Source organism: Ruditapes philippinarum, unplaced genomic scaffold (assembly GCF_026571515.1).
Source record: "Ruditapes philippinarum isolate M1 unplaced genomic scaffold, ASM2657151v2 ctg354_1_1_1_1, whole genome shotgun sequence".
NCBI lineage: Eukaryota > Metazoa > Mollusca > Bivalvia > Venerida > Veneridae > Ruditapes > Ruditapes philippinarum.
The window spans coordinates 153,148-173,155 of record NW_026856866.1 but is presented as its reverse complement, the minus strand read 5'-3'; the positions used below and the strand labels follow the sequence as shown (position 1 = coordinate 173,155).

General features: G+C 31.3%; 1 protein-coding gene across 2 annotated transcripts in view; it reads left to right on the top strand.

Annotated features, from left to right (window-relative positions):
• Nucleotides 1–2,731: 2,731 nt before the first annotated feature.
• The window catches only part of LOC132747958 (transcription factor GATA-3-like), a 60,968-nt gene continuing 43,691 nt past the window's right edge, over nt 2,732–20,008 (top strand). Inside the window, exons 1-2 of one of the 2 annotated variants that reach the window (XM_060737492.1) lie at nt 2,732–2,746; nt 5,795–5,923. The gene's annotated coding sequence lies outside the window, so the exon portion shown is untranslated. Of the gene's footprint in view, nt 2,747–5,794; nt 5,924–6,344; nt 6,364–20,008 lie in introns of those variants that run through there. The other variant, XM_060737493.1, reaches the window with a different exon arrangement.

Here is a 20,008-nt window from a genome sequence, read left to right as displayed (position 1 = left end):
CCTGCGCATCCGCGCAGTCTGATCAGGATCCATGCTGTTCGCTATCAGTTTCTCTACTTGTTATAGGGTCTGTAAGCGAACAGCATGGATCCTGATCAGACTGCGCGGATGCGCAGGCTGGTCTGGATCCATGCTGGTCGCAAACCCATTATGTTGGTTTTGTCATGACACGGCTCATTTTAACAAGGTGCGGTAAAGACTTCTTAGATCTCGGACTTCACTGCACAATACCTCTATCTTTATTGGCAAAAAGTAATTAATTAACAACAATGATTCTTTTTACACATTTTTTAATCTTTTTCTTGTTCTTTCTTTTCTTTTAACGTGTAATTACAGTCACAAAAGATTGCAGTATTTAATTAGAGCCTATATTGAGGTTTTCTCGCGCTTCAGATGAATTCTCGCAAGATTTGGCGCCATTGTCCCAAACTATTTCTTTTTTAAAATCCTATAATGAATGAAAACAGAAACAAGAACCGCTCTTGTGAGAATAACCCCACTCCAACAGGTTGTTCTATTCACGTTATTGCCAATGAATAAATGCGGCATGGCTTTATGATGGAAGACAAAACGTATCTGCTGGCATAAAACATAATAATCATAAGTTCCTAATTGTATACGTAAGGAACCGCGCACATTATTACATTTGTGGCATATTTCAGTGTCATAGGTCCTTATGATATTATTTTGATGCATTATAGATTAGCATACATTTGGTTTATACAGAATGCTTTTTATATTGGTTAGAAGATTCCTGGGATATTTCTCCGAATGGGGGTAAACTTATGCCATATTTTCCTGTGTGAATTTGTTCGAAACGTACAGCGCTACCTAATAACCTCATGAGAGAAAAAGAGAAAAATTTAATGGAATATAAAAAGTGAAGTTTCGTCACACATATTGGAAAATAAAAGTTGTCATATATTTCTTTGAGAAGATTTAAACATTTTGATTTAAAATACTATTAAAGATTGCATTAATAGAATGATTTACATTCCTTAACATTGCCGGAATCTCAGTGCAGTAAATATATTTAAAGGCCCATTATGCATCAGAAATAATTTTTATTTTTATTTCTCAAAAGCTTTTTATTTTGAATGCCACGTTAGAATTTCCAAAATGTAACTCAATTGCCATTTTCATGAACCACCTTATGCTTCGCCTTTTAACAATTAACACAGTTATAGTGGTTTAGTATTTTGTATAGAAGTCATAATACTACTTTCAATATTTGCTGCAATGGCAACTTGTTTCAGGTTCAGCGTTACTTTTTTCAGGTGATAAGTATCTAACATGTTTAAAACAATTATTTTAACTATATTTAACTCATAATTGGCTTTTCTAAAGAAGAATACAAATGCTGATTCTGAGGCATAATGTACCGTTAAGTGTTTTAAACATGAATGAACTTCTTATTTTAATGGATTTGTAATATTCATGACCGGATATAAAACTGATTTTTGTGTATGTGTTGTTGTTGTTTTTAAGATATGCAGAAAGCTATGTGGTTTAATTAGTGAAATATTAAGAATGCATATATGAAAAAAGAAATCAACTTCAAATAAATTCATTACTTATTTTTTTTACTTAATGTTATATTAGAGTGAGTAAAGATTTACATTACTGATATGACGATGGTAAAAAGTTGCAACATCTAAAGAGAAAATATACACTTGAAACTTTAAAAAATCCGCGAAAATGTAAAAAAAAAGAAAAAGAAAAATAGATCTAATAAGAAAATATTTTACGAAAACGATTTTAAGATTTTCATCAAATATCAAGATCTTATAATTTTATCATTTATATTTACATTTTCAATATAAATTTGAATCACTGCACGAGTGATATCACTTTTGATAGATTTTTTTTTTGTTTCATTTCAGCAGTTTATGATTATTTTTCAAAATCTCATCACCGATTTTTTTTTCGTTTTAGGCCATTTAAACTACATTTGCCCGGCTCGTATATTTGTTATGTCTATTGATTTGTTTTCATTCGTTCATTTTATTACTAACCTCATCTTAATGACAGATTAAAACTTTTCCAACATTAAAAAGCAATTTCCTCTTACAGCGCATGCGTTCAATTTAACTTGTTATCAATATTTTTTCTTTTAATGGCATTAAAACCTCTCTGGAGCTTTCGGGAGAAATCTATCACAATATCTCCTACATCCCCATCTTGATAAGCCCAGCTTTACCGAAGCTTCTTTTTCATAATTTACCAACGACATCATCTAGAGACCTTACTATCAAAAGAATTAGACATTGTAAATTGACAATCTGTCGTTTTTACATCATTTGAAAACGGTGTAATTAACGATAAAAGTATATTTGATGTCTAGTAAATCTATTTATGTTAATAATCTGCCAATCATGTACAGAAGATGATGTATAGCTCGAGATTTGAACCTCTGATCTCCCGCTTAACGACATGATCCTTCTGATTGCCTGTACAGACAGGGCCTTAAACACGATATATAGTAATGAGTAAAATACTGATAATAAAATTTGACATGATAAATTGACAGTTTTCTATTAAAATATCATCTAAAAGTGATCCCCCCTTTTATTTCATTTTACCATTGCAAGAATCGGTTTTGACATGAATATTTCTCGTCTAAAGATGTTCATGACAAATGTTTTAGGGACCGCCTGTGAGTAAAAGGCAAAGAGGATTGGCAAGAGAATATTGAAAGTAATGAGGTACGGACTCTTACAACTCAGATAAAATCACTGGCTTAAAGGTTTGTTTGTTTTATTTAGTATTCATATGTCTTTAAAGGAGAGAGAGAAAATGAGACTGACATCAATTGAAATCTGTTTTTTATGTGTTTGATCTACCTACGTGTGAGGGAATGCATTATACATGTATGTCGGAATCTTACATATTGATCAGGTTTTTTGTTAAAAAAAATAGGGTTTATTGATAAAGATGCACACACATGCACATATAAAGTTTTGTTTATAAATTGAGGCAAAACCATCGAAACCAAGATGATTTAGTAACAAAACAAATATATATCCATTAAAATACTGTTTCTATTATTTCAATGTTTTTATCTAAACCAGCTCTAACAAGATTCAATGTTCATGTTTTGTACTTATTGCTAAAGTGCTTGCTTGTGTGTTCTTAAGAAATTTGAATGGTTAAGGGAAGAAGAAATATTTGCAAATCAGTGCATATATAACACATAGGTTTATCAGTGAACATCCATAGATTAATAACACATAGTTTTTTGAGTTTCAATAACAAAAAGCATTCCGAGGAAAGTACTGTCACCCGAGAAGTCAGCCGAGAGTTACAGTATTTTACGAGGGATGATATTTTTGCTGTTACTCATAAACCTATGTGCTATTTACTTTATTATCCAAAACAAAACGTCATTTTGTCTCTATAATTTTACAGTTTTCATTTTTTTTTATTGTGAAAAAGTACTGTTACCTTTGTAACTGTACAAATATATTAGTCATATGGTACACTGGCATTAACAGTAAGAAGAACCTCCCAGCTTCTATGGGAAATTAACATTATAAAAATAGACAAAGAGGTAATAATAAAAACTGTTATTTTATTTTAAAAAATTGACAACAAATCCAAACAGAAACGATATCGTAATTTATTTTCGTAATTTAGTTTTTTCTCCACACGACAAGCTGTTTTATAGATATACTTTTCCGTGCGGATAAGAACCAGAAGACACTTGCCAGGACACGTTTAATTTTAATCCGAACATATTGTTCTATTGATTGTCATTTACAGAACACGTGACCAAGCAAAATTGTCCAACACGCATCATGCACGTGAAACAGTTCTTACTTTTAGGTAACGATGTTCGTGTTGTAGAGTGCGGAGACACAAACTTCTAAAACAATAGGTAACGGGATAACAAAGGTTTGATCACAAGCTTTTATTGATTTCTACAAATGCTAAACGCGTGTGATGAAAACACACCTACAGCTGGAACCACGAAAGTTAACAAATGTCGATGTATAAGTGATTAAAATCAATAAATGAAAAAGCTAATTTTAAAGTTTTAAAATACAAATAATGTTACAATAATCACGAAAATCTTTCATATCACTGACTGGAGAGTTAAAGTTTGTTTCTGTTGAATTCTGCTTGAGGCGGTGCCAAGGGGCATGCTATATAGCATACAATATTCCTTGTCAATCTATGTCCAGTCAATCCGAGAGCGAAGTACCTATGGTCTTTGTCGTGCTCGGATAAGATTAGAATTCTCATTTCACAATTTTATTTATATGCCGTTAACAGTTTTGCACATTCTGCAACTCACACAGGTTTCTAAATAAATAGAATTTTATAGACATTTGCAATCGACACCATGCTTCTACATTAAATTCTCCTCTTGAAAGAATAAAAAAATATTTGTGGAGGCATCATTTAGTTTGCTAAAACGTACTCTACTGAGGTTTTTTTTGACATGACGGAACTGGAATGTTTTCCCCCGATATTTGTGCACCATTTGTTGTAGGTCTGGACCAATAAACAACTTGTGCGCAAATTTTCAGATCATTCCCACATCCTGCTTTTCAAGAATACAAATGTAATCATATTTCATTGTCCAAAATTACATAAAAGATAAGAAGTGTTGCAACGCTTTTCACTCAAAATATGATAAACAAGATCAACAAGGAAGCGGCGTTCAATGAACGCAACCCCCACACGACCAATCGGGCTAAGAATCGCACAAAAAAAACAATATTCAATTTTTTATTCTGAGTATATCATTTTATTAGCCTTTGCAGATTTTTTTCCATTTTAAAGGTATCAATTTATCTACATATCTTGTTTTCATATTATATTTGCCTCAGTGAAGCTCGTTTATGATTTCCATCACGTGTGTCTGAAAGTTGTCACGTGACTAATGTGAACTTTATTTTATTTATTTAAAGATGATTCCTATAGTTCCTTCATATTTTACATTGAAAAAAGTAAAATATTATATTTAATTAATAAAATTTGCTTGATGAAAGAGAATTTTAATTGAAATAGATTAATGAAAATATTGGGGCTCTGAAAATTAGGTTTTTTTTTTACATTTTTAGGTCATTATCAAAAGCAGACAACTCAACACAAATCATATCGACATCTTATTTATTTCAAACAATTCTTTGTTATTTCATTTTCAATTACTATGCAAAGTTTATAATAATTCCATCCTACACACATTTTGCTATGTTTCAATGAGTAGTCAGTCCTGCAGGAATTTTCTTCTAAAAGGGGTATAAATGGAACAATGGTCTATTACACTTCACATAAACAGCAAAAGAATAAAACCTATTGCATAGAACCTAAGCAAATGTTGCACAATGATTGCACAGTGTCAAGGAATTCAGTAGTAAATACAAATTTGAAACTGAATTAGGTTTTGTTTGTTTAAGTTTTTGAGTTTGCCGCTCATAAAAGGTGGCAGAAAACTCAAAAAGTAGAACCAGGGCCCCTCAATTTGTTTTTTTTTCTTCTTTCAAAAAAAGTTTCAAATACGATTTAAAGTTTAAGAACATTCTGTTCACTAGCTTTGTCGTTGTTAAAAATGGTCTTTGGATACGTCATTTACTGGACATGCATATTTTGTAGAGTTACTTGCAGGCCACATTGCATAGTTCAGATTTTTACAAGTCCAAAATCGTGTGGAAATATTATCTGCACATGATTGTACAGAAAAAATATCTTCAATGAAAGGATTATACTTTAGCAATTTGCATTCAGTACATTATGTCAATATTGTCATGTTGTCATGTGATCAATCAATGTTTAACATATGCTTCAGGTTTTAATTTATGAGTATAAATCATCCAATCAAATCATTAGAGCCGACAGCATCTAGAGGATTCAAGGAAACCGCACCTTTTTCCACGAGTTGGCCATTTTGTTCCAACAGCATCCTGATCTATACAAGGTACGTTTATATCTATAACATTTTAAAATTTCTCTTTGTGTGATACTAATAATTTCAAAATGGCCATTTTTTATCCTCTCGTTCAATGTAACGGGTGGTGTTTTGAGTCAATATTTGATATGCTCCAGTAACAACATGTCTGTTGTCATCAAATTTGATTTGGTTGGATGAATTCAGTTATTTCACATAATAAATATACTTTTAATTTCAATTTTACATTAGAAGATTGCAAAAATTATCCGGTCATGTGCGTACGGTAAAATATTTATAAGTGATTCGCAGTTTTAAATGCTGTAACCACTGTTTGATTTATTACATAACATATTGTTGTCATTGTAAGTGGAAGATATGCATAAAATTCTTAAAGAAGCAGTGTAACTTTAAATTTATATCACATGATACTAGTAGCAGGCGACATCGAGGGCACCGTCCATCAAACGGTAAGACATATTAAACAAGTATTTTTAAAAAAATCTGTTTGTTTAAGCATTGTTTATGCCTTAAAATATATTCTTTAGAATAATATATATACTCTGACGATTTGTTTGCATGATTCCAGGATATCCTGAATATTACCTAGGCAATATTTTAATGTTTGAAGTTAAAAAATTGGCCGTTTGCACCGAAAAATTGAAACCTGCATTTCATTCTCATTTAAGCCAAGAACCATTTCCTTGATTTATATGGTAACATAATCTTAAACTAAACTATCATCATCATCTAGATTATCTAAATATACGGAAACAATATGTGTAAATGAATTGAAGGAATTGTCAGATTAATAATACCACCCTGTCAGCCTTATGATGACAAGATTTCAAATATTCTTTCTCATATTTCTAATACCAAACTTCTTCTTTTTAGATAAGCATTTTTGTGTTTTAATCCCCGGTGATATTGTTAAATATGTATGTGTCTCGGGTTTAATGATGGTCCATCCGACAATTCAAACACTGAAGGCAGGGTCCTTCAAAATTCTGTTTGAAAGACTCTACTGAAAGTAAGGATGAACGCGTTTTTAAATGTGTAGTATTTGTTTCAAAACTTCTTTTGGCCCTTTTTCCTTCTTTTGTTTTGAAAATGGTTTTCCATGCTTAACCACTTCCTTACTTTTACTTTTATGTATTCATGCACACAAATTAATAAAACAACATTGGAAAACTTTACTGCATTTTTTACTTCTGATCAATATTTTGGTCAAGTCCATTTTATGACATTAACAGTTGTAATTGTTGATGGACATGGATTTTCAAATTTTTTGTCTACTGTATTGACTTGGCAGAAGAAAACATGTCATTAACAATAAGTAACAATCTTTCAGTTGAAAATTATTTTGAAATAAGCTGTATTTCATGCATTTTAGACTATTGCTATAAATTAAAAGTCATTACTGTACTTTAAAACAATGATATATATAAGAAGTTTCGGCCATTATTTTACTTCAATATTTTTGTTATCATTTTATTCAATATAGCGTAGAAACCATGGCTTTTTACAAAGATGTTAGCGTCTTAATTTCATATGTAAAGGTTACGAAAAGATTTCTAAATTATGGTATTTGATACCATTTAAAGATAAAAAACATTTATAGACAAAAAATGAAGTGTGTTCACGTTTTCATTTCATAATCTTAATGGGTTTCGGCAACAAAAATAATGCACTATGTCGCACAATCCATGTGTTTAAAGGCTTGAAAACAAGCACATGAAAAACAAAATATAAAATTGTTGTATTGACAACATTTAATCCGAAATCATAAAAATATATAAATTTGCTCGTCTAATTTAATGTTAATAGCTTTGATTTTAGATAAGATTTATATCCCTTTCCAATCCGCTGCAAAATTTGCAAAGAAAAAACACTAGGCAAAATATTTAGAAATTTTAATATTCGAAAAAAAAAAGATTATTATGAACTAATTTGTTTCATTTTATGTCCTTTAAGTGTAAACTATTTCCAAAGGATGGCTATTTTATCCGTACTATGCAATAAAACTGAAAAAAAATACAACAGGATCCCTTATGGATGGATTTGCTACAGTTGTTCTTCCATCAACACCATTTGCAATGGTTGTAGCAAATTTTTAAAAATGCCATGTGACATCTTAGCAATTACGGACAATGTTGCTTTTGTTTTTGATATTTATATATTAAAGCAAAAACAAATCATCATTTAAAGTGAGTGATTCAGATGTAATTGTATTTAACATTGTTTATCAATCAATTCTTGTTAATGTTAAGAAAGCAAGATACTTTGGAATACCTTTTTGGACCACAAACAACATTGATACTTTTTTTGTCCGCAAATATACATATATCAGGTACGTACAATCATTTTATATACTTCAGAAAAAACAACAACTGATATGATTTCGCAAAATAAATATATTTACATGATTTTATAACAGGCATTTCTGGGCACATCTTAATTTACAATCAATTTAACTTATAATAAAATAAATCTTTCGCTCCTTGATATTTTAAAAAACTTCAATTCTTAATTCTTAACACTCTGAAATCTAAAATAATTGAAGCAACCAGGAATTTATATATTTCATTTAAAATAAATCTAAGTAAAAAAGATAGTTGTACCGATATTATATTTCATTCCTTTATTGCTTTTATTTTAAGTATAAGTAAGTAAATATTTTATTAAAGTGACATGTCCATGGAAATTTACAAATAACGAAAATAAATAATTTAATATAACACCAAGCCCAATGGAACAAGTCGCCTGAAATATATATACATTAATAATAGTATACATGAAATTATTATTATGCTATAAACATCATCAATATTGCAGTATAAATAGTCGTGTATGGTACAAAACAATGTACATATCTATATTGACCTAAATTAACATAAAAATTTAAATCTTAAGACGTAAGGGGGAAAAATTTAGTCTTCTGTTATAAACAAAAATATTTTAACGATTAAACAAAGATTTCTTTCTGTTTAGATATGCATTAACACATTAACAAGGTTTTTACCCACTTTTCGTAGAAAGTTTATAAAATATATTTTTTTATGGTTTCTTGCAGTTTTTGAATGCATGGTCTTAGTTCAATTGACTCATTGATGTGTTCGCTATAAGTTTCTCCACTTGTTATAGGGTTTGTAAGCGAACAGCATGGATCCTGATCAGACTGCGCGGATGCGCAGGCTGTTCTGGATCCATGCTGGTCGCAAACCCATTATGTTGGTTTTGTCATGACGCGGCTCAATTATATTTTCTTTTAAGAATCTTCAGCAACGTCTTGTGTTATACGCCTAACTAATTTGTTCATTGACATATATAACATTACTTTTAAAATTCGTATATTTATATCACATTATATATAATAAGTGAATGATAGATCTAATAATTCAGTAGAAAAATATGAAACGCTATCAAATTAATATTATTTATTTATTTTGTCAAATATTTCATCAAACTAAGATCTTATCGCTCAGTTAAGACGTCCACAAGTTGGAGTAAGACCCTTTGATGATCCAAATTTAATCGACTTTTGTAAAGCAAATAGTTTGAAAATTGCTACCATAGTTAAATATACCAGGGTGAGTTTGACATAATCATAATTGCAAACTTTAATGATAAAGCCCACCAAGGTGACAAAAATATTCAAGTCATCGCCAGATAGAAAGTCCTATTGGATGAAATAATTACTTAATATCAAAATATAATTTAAATATATGACACGAAAAGTGATAACAAAAATGAATCTTTTTAAAATAAAAAGTAAGCTCAAAAGCAACTAGAACTAAATGTCACAATTATTCTTACATCTATTACTAAATCTTTTACAATTATTATTTCATTTCAGTTACAATAATAACGAATCAGTAATATAAATCAAAACATGTGTAGGGTGACACCGCTTTCCAGTAACTACCCTTTAAATGTCATATAATAGAGAAAAAAAACCACAATACTTAAAGAACAACCAAAACGACAAAATTAAAAATGATGCATACTCTGTTTGATTGAGCCTGTTCATGGACGGTACTGAAAAGTGCAAGTTACCGTCCACGCCTCCTAGCACCGGCTTAAACAAAATTCAACTTTTAAACATGAAAATGGTGAATTTTTGAATTTAGAAACATCGAAGATGTGTTCATATGGCGGTTATCACACAAAGCCGACACAAATTCACAGGCACTGGCATTGTCAAAGTTTACTGTTTTACATTATTTCAATGTTGCTATTTATTAGTCGCGTCATTGTACTATGTTATATTTTTGTGAACCTGTAAAAAGATTTGTTGAATTTGTTTAGACATTTAGCTTACTGCAATTCTTGAAAATACTATGGGATAAGAGCAATGCCTTGAAATTGTTATGAAAAAAAATCTGCGAAGTTCGTAGAAACAGCGATCTGTTATATGAGAATATCCAAATGAAAGAAAAACTATAATTTAATTTGTACTTATAATTGAATTTCCCCTATCTTACTTGTGGCTGCTCTGGAACAGTACTCATATGCATGATATATTATGTATTCATGAATTTACTTTAGCGGTACATGATGAATAATTTATCAAGAAAGTAATCAATTGATAATTTAGTATAATGAAATGTGTTCATATTATACAGGAAAATAAATTTTATTTGTAAAGATTAGACTATAAAATAATTTGTTTTTGTTTTTTGTATGTTTCAGTCTCAATATCAATTCAAAGCATCCCTGTAAGCTAAGGTTTATTTTTAAGAATTTGTCATTTTATGTTAATTTCTCCCCTTTGTTATAATATACATTGTGTAATATGAAAATAATATTTTGAAATGGCATTGTACGAGTAATTACGCATAAATTATATGATTAAAGTCAGTTAGTATCGTCATAATTCCTGTCTCATTTTTAGGACTGTATAATATAAATGAGCCGCGTCACAACAAAACCAACATAATGGGTTTGAGACCAGCATGGATCCATCCCAGTCTGCGCATCCGCGCAGTCTGATCAGGATCTATGATGTTCGCTATCAGTTTCTCTACTTGTAATAGAGTTGGTAAGCGAACAGCATGGATCCTGATCAGACTGCGCGGATGCTCAGGCTGGTCTGGATCCATGCTGGTCGCAAACCCATTACGTTGGTTTTGTCATGACGCGGCTCAATTATAAATGTAATAATCTCTGCAATTCGTGAGTGATGTTACAATGTTTCAGTTTCAGAGGTCTTTTAAAACACTGTCAGTTTTATTATTGAAGACTTTGGCTTTAGCCACCAAAGCGTCAATGTCCATTCACTGTTCGGCTGTTTGAAATTCCTGAATTTATATATTAAAATGTAGAATTAACTTATCAATATGTTTCGTAAATGTTTTGTTCTTGGTTTGTCATACGGAACTTCTTCGTTGACAAATCTTCATATAAGTACGTAAGAAATAATTTGTAACAATTACTTCGATGCATTGTTTGTCCATGCATTTCCGAGACATGCGTCGTCAAAACTCACGGAGTAAAATTGCATGGTCAGCTATAATATTTGCAGGGCATACATTTTTCATTTGGGTATTTATTATGTTGTAATATTTGATCATCTAATTGGCTTTTCTTTTGGGCATCGCATCTTTTGTGTAAAGCCCGAATTCTCCAGATACTTTGAACTTTGTTCAGTGCACCATATTCTTCACAAGCCATGTATCAAATATGTATATTAAAAAAAAGCTAGATGTAAACTGCTTTAAAAATATTAGTGTTACTTCAAATCAAAGCCGTCTGAATAACTGAACTTGAAATTCAGTTTTGTTGTATCGGGACAGGGAAATGTACAATAAAAGACTTGGTGATTCAGATATAAGTTAATTCAATTTTTTCCAGAATGAATTTAAATTCTTAGAAACAATTGTTCGGAAAGAACAATCTCCTTTAATTTTACTCTGTTTTGGAATTTATTATTTTGCTGTATGTTACAATTGTTATCCTAATTTCAATATACTTGTACATTGCCAATTCTGATGTCAGGTGCATTTTGTCGAATCGTTTTTGACTTCCCTCCGTCATGTCATCTCTGTCGCAGGTTCTAAACTCACAACCTATGATTTAAGCCGTGTCACGACAAAACCATCATAGTGTGTTTGCGACCAGCATGGATCCAGACCAGCCTGCGCATCCACGCAGTCTGATCAGGATCCATGCTGTTCGCTTACCAACTCTATTACAAGTAGAGAAACTGATAGCGAACAGCATGGATCCTGATAAAGTAAAGTAGAGTCTGGATCCATGCTGGTCGCAAACCCATTATGTTGGTTTTGTCATGACACGGCTCATTTCTTTTCAAAGCTCTATTTTCATTATTTTCAATTTATTATTTCAATGTCATTGTTATATTGTCTTTCTTTGATACCTAGATTTCTACAAATTTATTAATTGCTTTCACGAGATCCAATTACTTGTAAATGCTAGTTTCTACAAAGTAAAGAAGAAAAAATGAGTATGTATAATTCCATTTCAATATGTTCTTTTTGATATTTCTTACTGAAATTAAACTTGTTATCTTTGTGTCATAACAAATATATGACAATTGGATTATTTAATCAGGAATATTAAGAATGGTGGCATATTATAATTTAATTGCTTTCATTTTGTTTAATGTGATATACTGGAAAATATTTGTTAATAATGAAAATAAGCCCTCAGGTAGTATTAGGTGCAAATTAAGCTCAACAAAAGTAAAGACTAACAAACAAACATTCGGCCATTTTACGATTTAATTTCATTATGAAGAATATAATCATTTACACAAAAAAGATTGCTTAGTATAATCTTTTATGCGGCTTAATGAAATTTAAAATGTCATTATATTTTTCTTATGAATATATGTGACTAAATGATTGCAAAGAATAAAACTCTGAAGAAGCAAAATATATTTCAAATATCATTTTAAGATTTTAACGGCTGTTATTTGAATAGGAGAGCTGTGACTGATGTGAGATTATGTTAAAGCACGTTTCAGATAGGAAAAAAGAAATGTTATTGTCTAATATATTTCAAAATTACTATCAATGTCACGAATGCAAACGCCAAGTTGTACTCCATTTTTTTTCAAGACACGTAAGGATACGTCATCTAATTAACCGTGTTTTCTAGAAAAAAGTCTAGAAAGAAATATGATTTGTTTATAGGAATGTAGCAAAGTAATCAGTAGAAAATGGTAGATAAGTTTGGGCTGAGTAAATAAAACAGTCACAGCCAACATTAAGAATAATATGTGTTGCTTGCAATGATCCCGAAAATCCGTTATAAACTACCATGCTCAAAGACTTGCATTTTAACATTTATTTAAAGACAGAAGAAAGGGTAAAGATATAGGGCGAATCATTGCATTTTGTTCCGACCTCGGAAAACATAATGTACAATGAAATTCTACCGAGGGTTAGTCGAAAAGGTGTTGTTTTTGTTTGCTCAAATTTGGGCACTCTCTTGTTTAGATATAATACAGAAAAAATGACAAATGTTAATTGAACACCATCTTTCTCTAGTTTGTCAGCATTTTAAAAGTGCATTAATAAACGAATGCGTAAACTAAACTTCGTACATAGAACATTATTCGGTAATACGATCGGGAAATATAAATAACAAGTAGAAATGCCAACGACACTTTACCATTCAAATGTTACTATGTCACATTTATTTAACAATATGTGTTCAAAGCCAAGTCCATTGCAATAGGTAATCGCCATGAATGTTTGTATCCAATTCAGTTAATTAATTAGACCATATTTATATGTTATGTGTACGGATGTTTTAAATTAATGTTTTATTTATGGTTTGGTTCAACAAACCAGGTGATATCCCATCGAGAGCATGCAGCTCAGTGAATTCCGTCTTTAATTATTGCATTGGGACCTGAGTCCAATTAACTGAAATAATCAAACAATTTGATCGGAGTCTTTGATTGCTTTAAATATTTTAAAGTTATTTGATTTGTCATCAGAGTATAAACAAAGTTTTGTTTTGACTATCAACGCCGACCGCAAACTTAAAAATACATGTTATGCTTAATATGAAAAAGGCAAAGCCTCAAAACGAGCTCGATTTACTTTTACCTTGAAATAGTATAAAATAATCGTTTTTTTTTTTTTTTTTATTTTCTTTTACATTTTCCGTTTTAAAACTGTCATTCGGTTATTTATTCACTGATTCCGTTTATTCTGGTTCCCTGTCTTATTATGATTCCTATAAAAGTGCGCAGGACACCAGTCAACGCATCCGTTTTGAATCAGATTCCTCGGCTGTTACCGGTTTTCTTGTAATTCGAAAAGTTGCGATGTGTCAATTCAGTACTTCCGACGAAAGTTTTCAAAACCATCACTATCTAGCAGGTATTCGCGTTACTGTAAAGCTCGCTTTGCGAGCAGGCCCTTCAAGCCAGCTCTTCGAGCTCGCTAATAAAATAGATAAAAACGGAATCCCTAAAGAATGCCCAAAACGACAAAAATTGAAACTGTTGCAGGCTCGGTTTGATTGAGCCTGTTCATGGACGGTACTGGTAAATGTCCACTAGCATCGGCTTAAGCAGAATTCAACATTTAATCATGGTAATGCTGAAATTCTGAATTAAAAAACATCCGCAGATGTGTTCATACGGCGGTTATCATGGTATATTCAATGTGACACGTTACTGACATTCCATGACTTACATGAACGCCGCCTTTCCTTGTTGATCTTGTTTATCATATTTTACATAATCAGGCCATATTTTCTTTAGTTTTAAGAATTCTTCAAATATATCAAATTAATTACTTTTAATCGTATATTACTGGACAAATTTCGATACCTTCATTATTATCAAAGACTGCTTAAAACTGATAATTTAAAGACTCGTATGATGACTTTTGTTCTATATTTTTGTTTGTATACATGTAGTATAAAATTATGTCAATAGAATCAATGGAAGATATGTTTTTTCATAAAGTGTATATAGACATCACAGGCACCCTTCCCGTTTATTATGTTGCTTTTCTTCGGGCATATTTTGTTACAAAATAGACGGCCATAAACTTCGTAAACAAATCCATATCCTTGGCGACATCTGGATTGTGTTACAGAACAATGTTTAATAAAAAAATATTATCTAGACATATATATTCGATAGGGAATTGATTTCGTGAACTCTATTATCAAAAGTTCATCCAAAAGTTTAGCCTTTTCATGTAAAAACTTAAATCCATGCACATTTGTACATATAACTTTTACATTACTGAAAACTTCTTTCCAGTTTTTTTCTGAAATGTTAAAATGTTGGTGCATTGAACATTGTGACAGTAAAACATATATGATGTACTTACACAAATTAATATACTCGTTAAATTAATGCAAAACCACCCATATTGTAACTGCTCCAATAATTGTTTCTACTGCCAGAAAGTATAAAACTTTTATAAATTCGGTAACTTTGTTATGCCATTTGTAAATTATCTGTTCTGAAGCTTGTTCCACATGTTTGGTGTATTGTTTCAGTTGGTTCTTTGCATGCTGTGAAAATTGGCGCCTCCAACCTGTCGTCTGATTTTCCCCTTCTTCTCCATGGAAGGTAATAAGAAAATAAAAGGATGCAAAAAATGGCTTTTAAACAATGTTGGTACTTGGCAAGACGCTAAGGTACTCGGTGTCTGTCCTGTTACCAATGTGTTCTCAGAGGCTACTCTGAGTTCTCTTAGCAGCATAACGGTAAAGGAATCGCCTTTTGTCATGTTTTTATAAATATTTCAATTTCCACATGGAAATATCCATAAATCATTAGAACTGTATTAGACTTCCATTCCATCTATTGTTCCTTTTGCAATTATACAGTTAGAAATATATTCATGTCATTAACTTGACCCGTGCATACTTCTAGTACATATACATGTCTTCCCAGATAAGACAGATTTAAATATGTCCGAAGCTGTTTTCATTTCTAATCTTCGAAATAAATGTTGTGTTTTCACTTCGTAGGCGTTCTATTCTTGTGTTTGATGATTCTTAATTTTGTCCCAACTGTCTTTTCATTGAAGTTTATTTTCACTCATTTAATGATACGGATCACTTAAAAGTAATTGAAGCAGTGTTACATAAATTGGGAATATTTATTAATTAATTACCAATTACCTGCAGTCCTTAATGTATGTATGGATTAACGAATGTGATTTGGTAGTCAGTAAATAATAGACTATAAGGCGACTTTTTATAGTGGCGGGCGAGGTCTGGGTGGTACGAAGCGGCACATGCAACAGCTGCTGGAATTCCAGAAACACATTTAACTAATTGAGATCAATTAAAGGGAGGAGGGTAGTTTTTACTGAAGTTTAAGGGGCTTTACTTGAAACTTTACTTTGAAAGTTTGGTGTATATTAACATCGTTTTCAACAGCTTATTCAGTTGTTTGTGGTGAATGTCCGTCCGTCCTTTGCCCTTGTACTTGTGTTGTTTGTTTTGTTAAGTGTCCTACTGTGCTCCTTGTCGGTGGTCCTGTGTTGCTTGGTTATGTTGGGGTATACATTCGTTAAAAGCCGCTCTTACTTTTTAATCTCTGTTTTCATAGTTTATGTACAAATGCAGCAGCGTTTATTTAATACATAGAAAATATCAAAATATGTGTGCATTTAAACATTTAAGAATTTTAAGTCTAAAGTGAAGGCAAGAAAAACGACATAAGTAGACACTGTTGGTTGAATTTTTTTTGGTCTATTCCATTTTGTTCTGCGTCAAATATAATATGATATATATATCATTGTATCATAGTTTGGGGACCTTTCTGTTGAAAATGTGTCAGAGTTAAATCGTATACATATACATGCACAGTGCGGTAACTGGAGTGCAGGTATCAGTTACCCGCACTCCAGATCATGCCCATTGATTGGTTCATTTTGTCCGGGGTTTACATATTATTACGACAGAGAAAGGATACGCGATGGAAACATGCTCGGTCATTGGTTACTTTTTTGTGGGGTTTCATATTTTGGTATCAGGGAACGTGTTTTTATGTTTGACTATGATACAAAAGAGAAAGAACATCAAAACACTCGGCAATCTAATTTATACTCGGGGGCTACGCCCCCTCGTACAAATCAGATAGCCTCGTGTTTCGATGCTCTTTCTATTACAAAGCTATTCTTGAAGTCTTGCTCTTGGTTTATATTAGTTATTGCCTAAATGTTATGGTATCTATTGTTGTGACATTATTTCATATGATTTTTTCAAAAAAATTTTTTATTAATTTTTGCACAGAAAAACTTAGTATAGTTTTGTTTACTTCATGCCACAAACATAGAATGTTTTGATGCCGAAATAATTATTACATTAAAATGCCTTATTAAGCAGTGCATATGTTGATAAGAATGTTTTTAGAATATACTAGTAGTCATCATATACATGTAACATAGTTAATGTAATAGAAATTGAAAACCATGTTTTAAATTATACATAGCTTACATAAACTACACGCTGTTATATACTATATTGCCAGTTATTTTTAAATCAAAGTTTTCTAAGCTTACATACCCTAGTTTCGTCCTATCTATAGTTTTGTTTCGGCTATGACATGACTTGTTGCTCTTGGACATAAAAAAGGAAAATGTGGATGGTCTCGGACACGTCTTGTGTACATTTTTTAAAGAATACTGGAATTAACTTTGTGCTACATTCCTTTTACTTTTATAAGAAAAATTGGTTGTATTTAGTTTACACATACATTGTATTTGAGTTTCAAATCATGCATTAAAAGCATTGTTTCGGTCAAAGGAAAAAGAGGCAAACTCGTGAAAGTGATTCATATTGTGCAAACAAGGCTTTGTCTTTTTAAAGATATCTTTAGGTTTAAACTTAAGGTTAACTTGAAGTATTGACGTCATTCAAATCGTTCTGACTATTTTCATAACTTAAACATAAATCTTCTGTAAACAATTGTGACAACGTGTATCCGTGACGCTATAAGTCCCTCAAATTTGAGGTCAAAACTACCAATCAGATATTTCAATTAATTTATCTCATAGGTACTTTAAATGATTATATTGTATATCACTCTGGAAATACGTTTCCGAGGTTTAATGTCATAGAAAATTCACTAAAAGAATGTTATCGTTTGTTTTATCTTACGTAACCTTAAGTCTGCTAGCGACAACGGTTTCTACCCATGCAACCAAAGCAGACCAAGATCAGCTGGCACATATGTCCTGTCTTATCATGGACTGCACTGTTTGCTATACAGTCAATATTTATTTTCCTCCTAAAATAAATGATATTGTCCAGATTGAAAGATGGAAACGTTGATTTATTTAATGTATTGAGTGTAATAAGGGCGTAGCAAGTGTGAGTATTCGTATATCATTTAATCCGAATATCCTTAACTTTTGATTGGTAGAAACATTGCAAAGCCTCCTTTCGCGCTCGAAAAAGACTGACGTCATAAAAAATCTGAGTCCCAATTTTATCCTGGTTTTTGTTTTTACTGAATATTTCAATAATTAAACTTCTTTGAGATGGTAGAAATTTGATATTACAATGGGTATAAAATATAATAATGGTAGCTTATAAGTCCCCTTAATGTTTATAGAGAACACAATAAAACATACATGCTGGTCTCGTTGAGCTAAAGTCGCTTAATACATTAAAGATATAGAGAGAAAATGATCGGGGGGATTTAAAGTGGTCGTATAAGACAAAAATCGCTTAAAAGACGTGGTCGCATGGGCAAGTTAGACTGTACTATGTTTATATGGACACAATAATTATGTTTAAAATTCACAATGACTGGACTGTTTAAAATTATCACATACATGCATTTTTATTGGGTTTTATGTGTCGTAACAACACTGTACTAGTCATAATATTATTACTGATGGAGGAAGATCGTGTATTTTAGGCACTAACGTGCACCTCAGTATATCTACCAATGTTTCTTATTAAAGGCACATTATGAATCCGAAATCCATATTATTCTTAATTCTTTAAAAATGTCAAACATGTGCTTAATAATGTTTTAATGATGGATTTAGAGCATGTTAGATATTTGACAACTGAGGAAAGTAGTGCTGAATGTGCAGTAATGTGTCCTAAAGGTGTAAAATGTAAACAAAGAAGCACTTTCTCTTCCATACAATAAACTTATTCACTTTACCAACCAATATGCCAACTGAGAAAAAGAAGTAAAAGATATTGCATCTGTACGGCAAATAAGCCGTATTTATTTAAAAAAAACTAACAAGATAAAAAAAGCTAGCTGGATAACATATGTTGTTATATATAATAAACTACAATGATTATTTTTTGAATGAGCTAAATTTGCTTAAAGTTTATTCGTCTTTTTGCTTTATTTGTAATATTTTGTATCAGCTGTTGTATAAAAGCTTTGTAACATTGGGCTGTGCTTTGATTTATTAATGAATACATTGAGACGAAATTAGTTGTTGGTAATTGGCATTATGTATCAATACATTTTGAAAAAAAAATTCAATGACTTCGCTGTATCTTTCACATGTGTTAGTCTCACTTGTATTGTTTTAATTTTATTAAACATATTTATATTTCAAAATATTCACAAAAGCAGTTTACTTCTAAGAAAAAAGCGGCGGAAATTTTATATAGGATCTTTACTAGCTCATGGAAGCCTTCCCATAAACGTTGTTGTATTTCCGGTTTTAGAACAGCCACTAGAATTCGAAAAATGACACATTAAGGCCAAAAAACGAGATAAAATGTTCTGTTATCAAAATTCACAGCTCACGTGACGTCACTAATGTGCATTCTAGTCCGCATTCTTCTACCACCTGACCCTCCTGCATCAAAATTTATTTTGTTACATTCTCTTTTTATAGCTTTTTTTTCACATTGGTACATGTGAATAAAATTTCTCCTGGAGAGTACAGGTGGCTAGTTAAACAAACATTTAAATCGCGCATGCGCACCATGCAAAAAATAAGTGTACGTAATGCAGTGTAATCATTTCACAAAATACCAACATGTAATGGAATATAATTCTTTCAATAACAAGCAGATTAAATAGTTCTAATATTAATTTTATATCTAAGATAATATGAAGAACATGTCTTGAAAAAAGAAATTTTCCAAATACAGGTTTAAGAATATAATGTTGTAGACTAA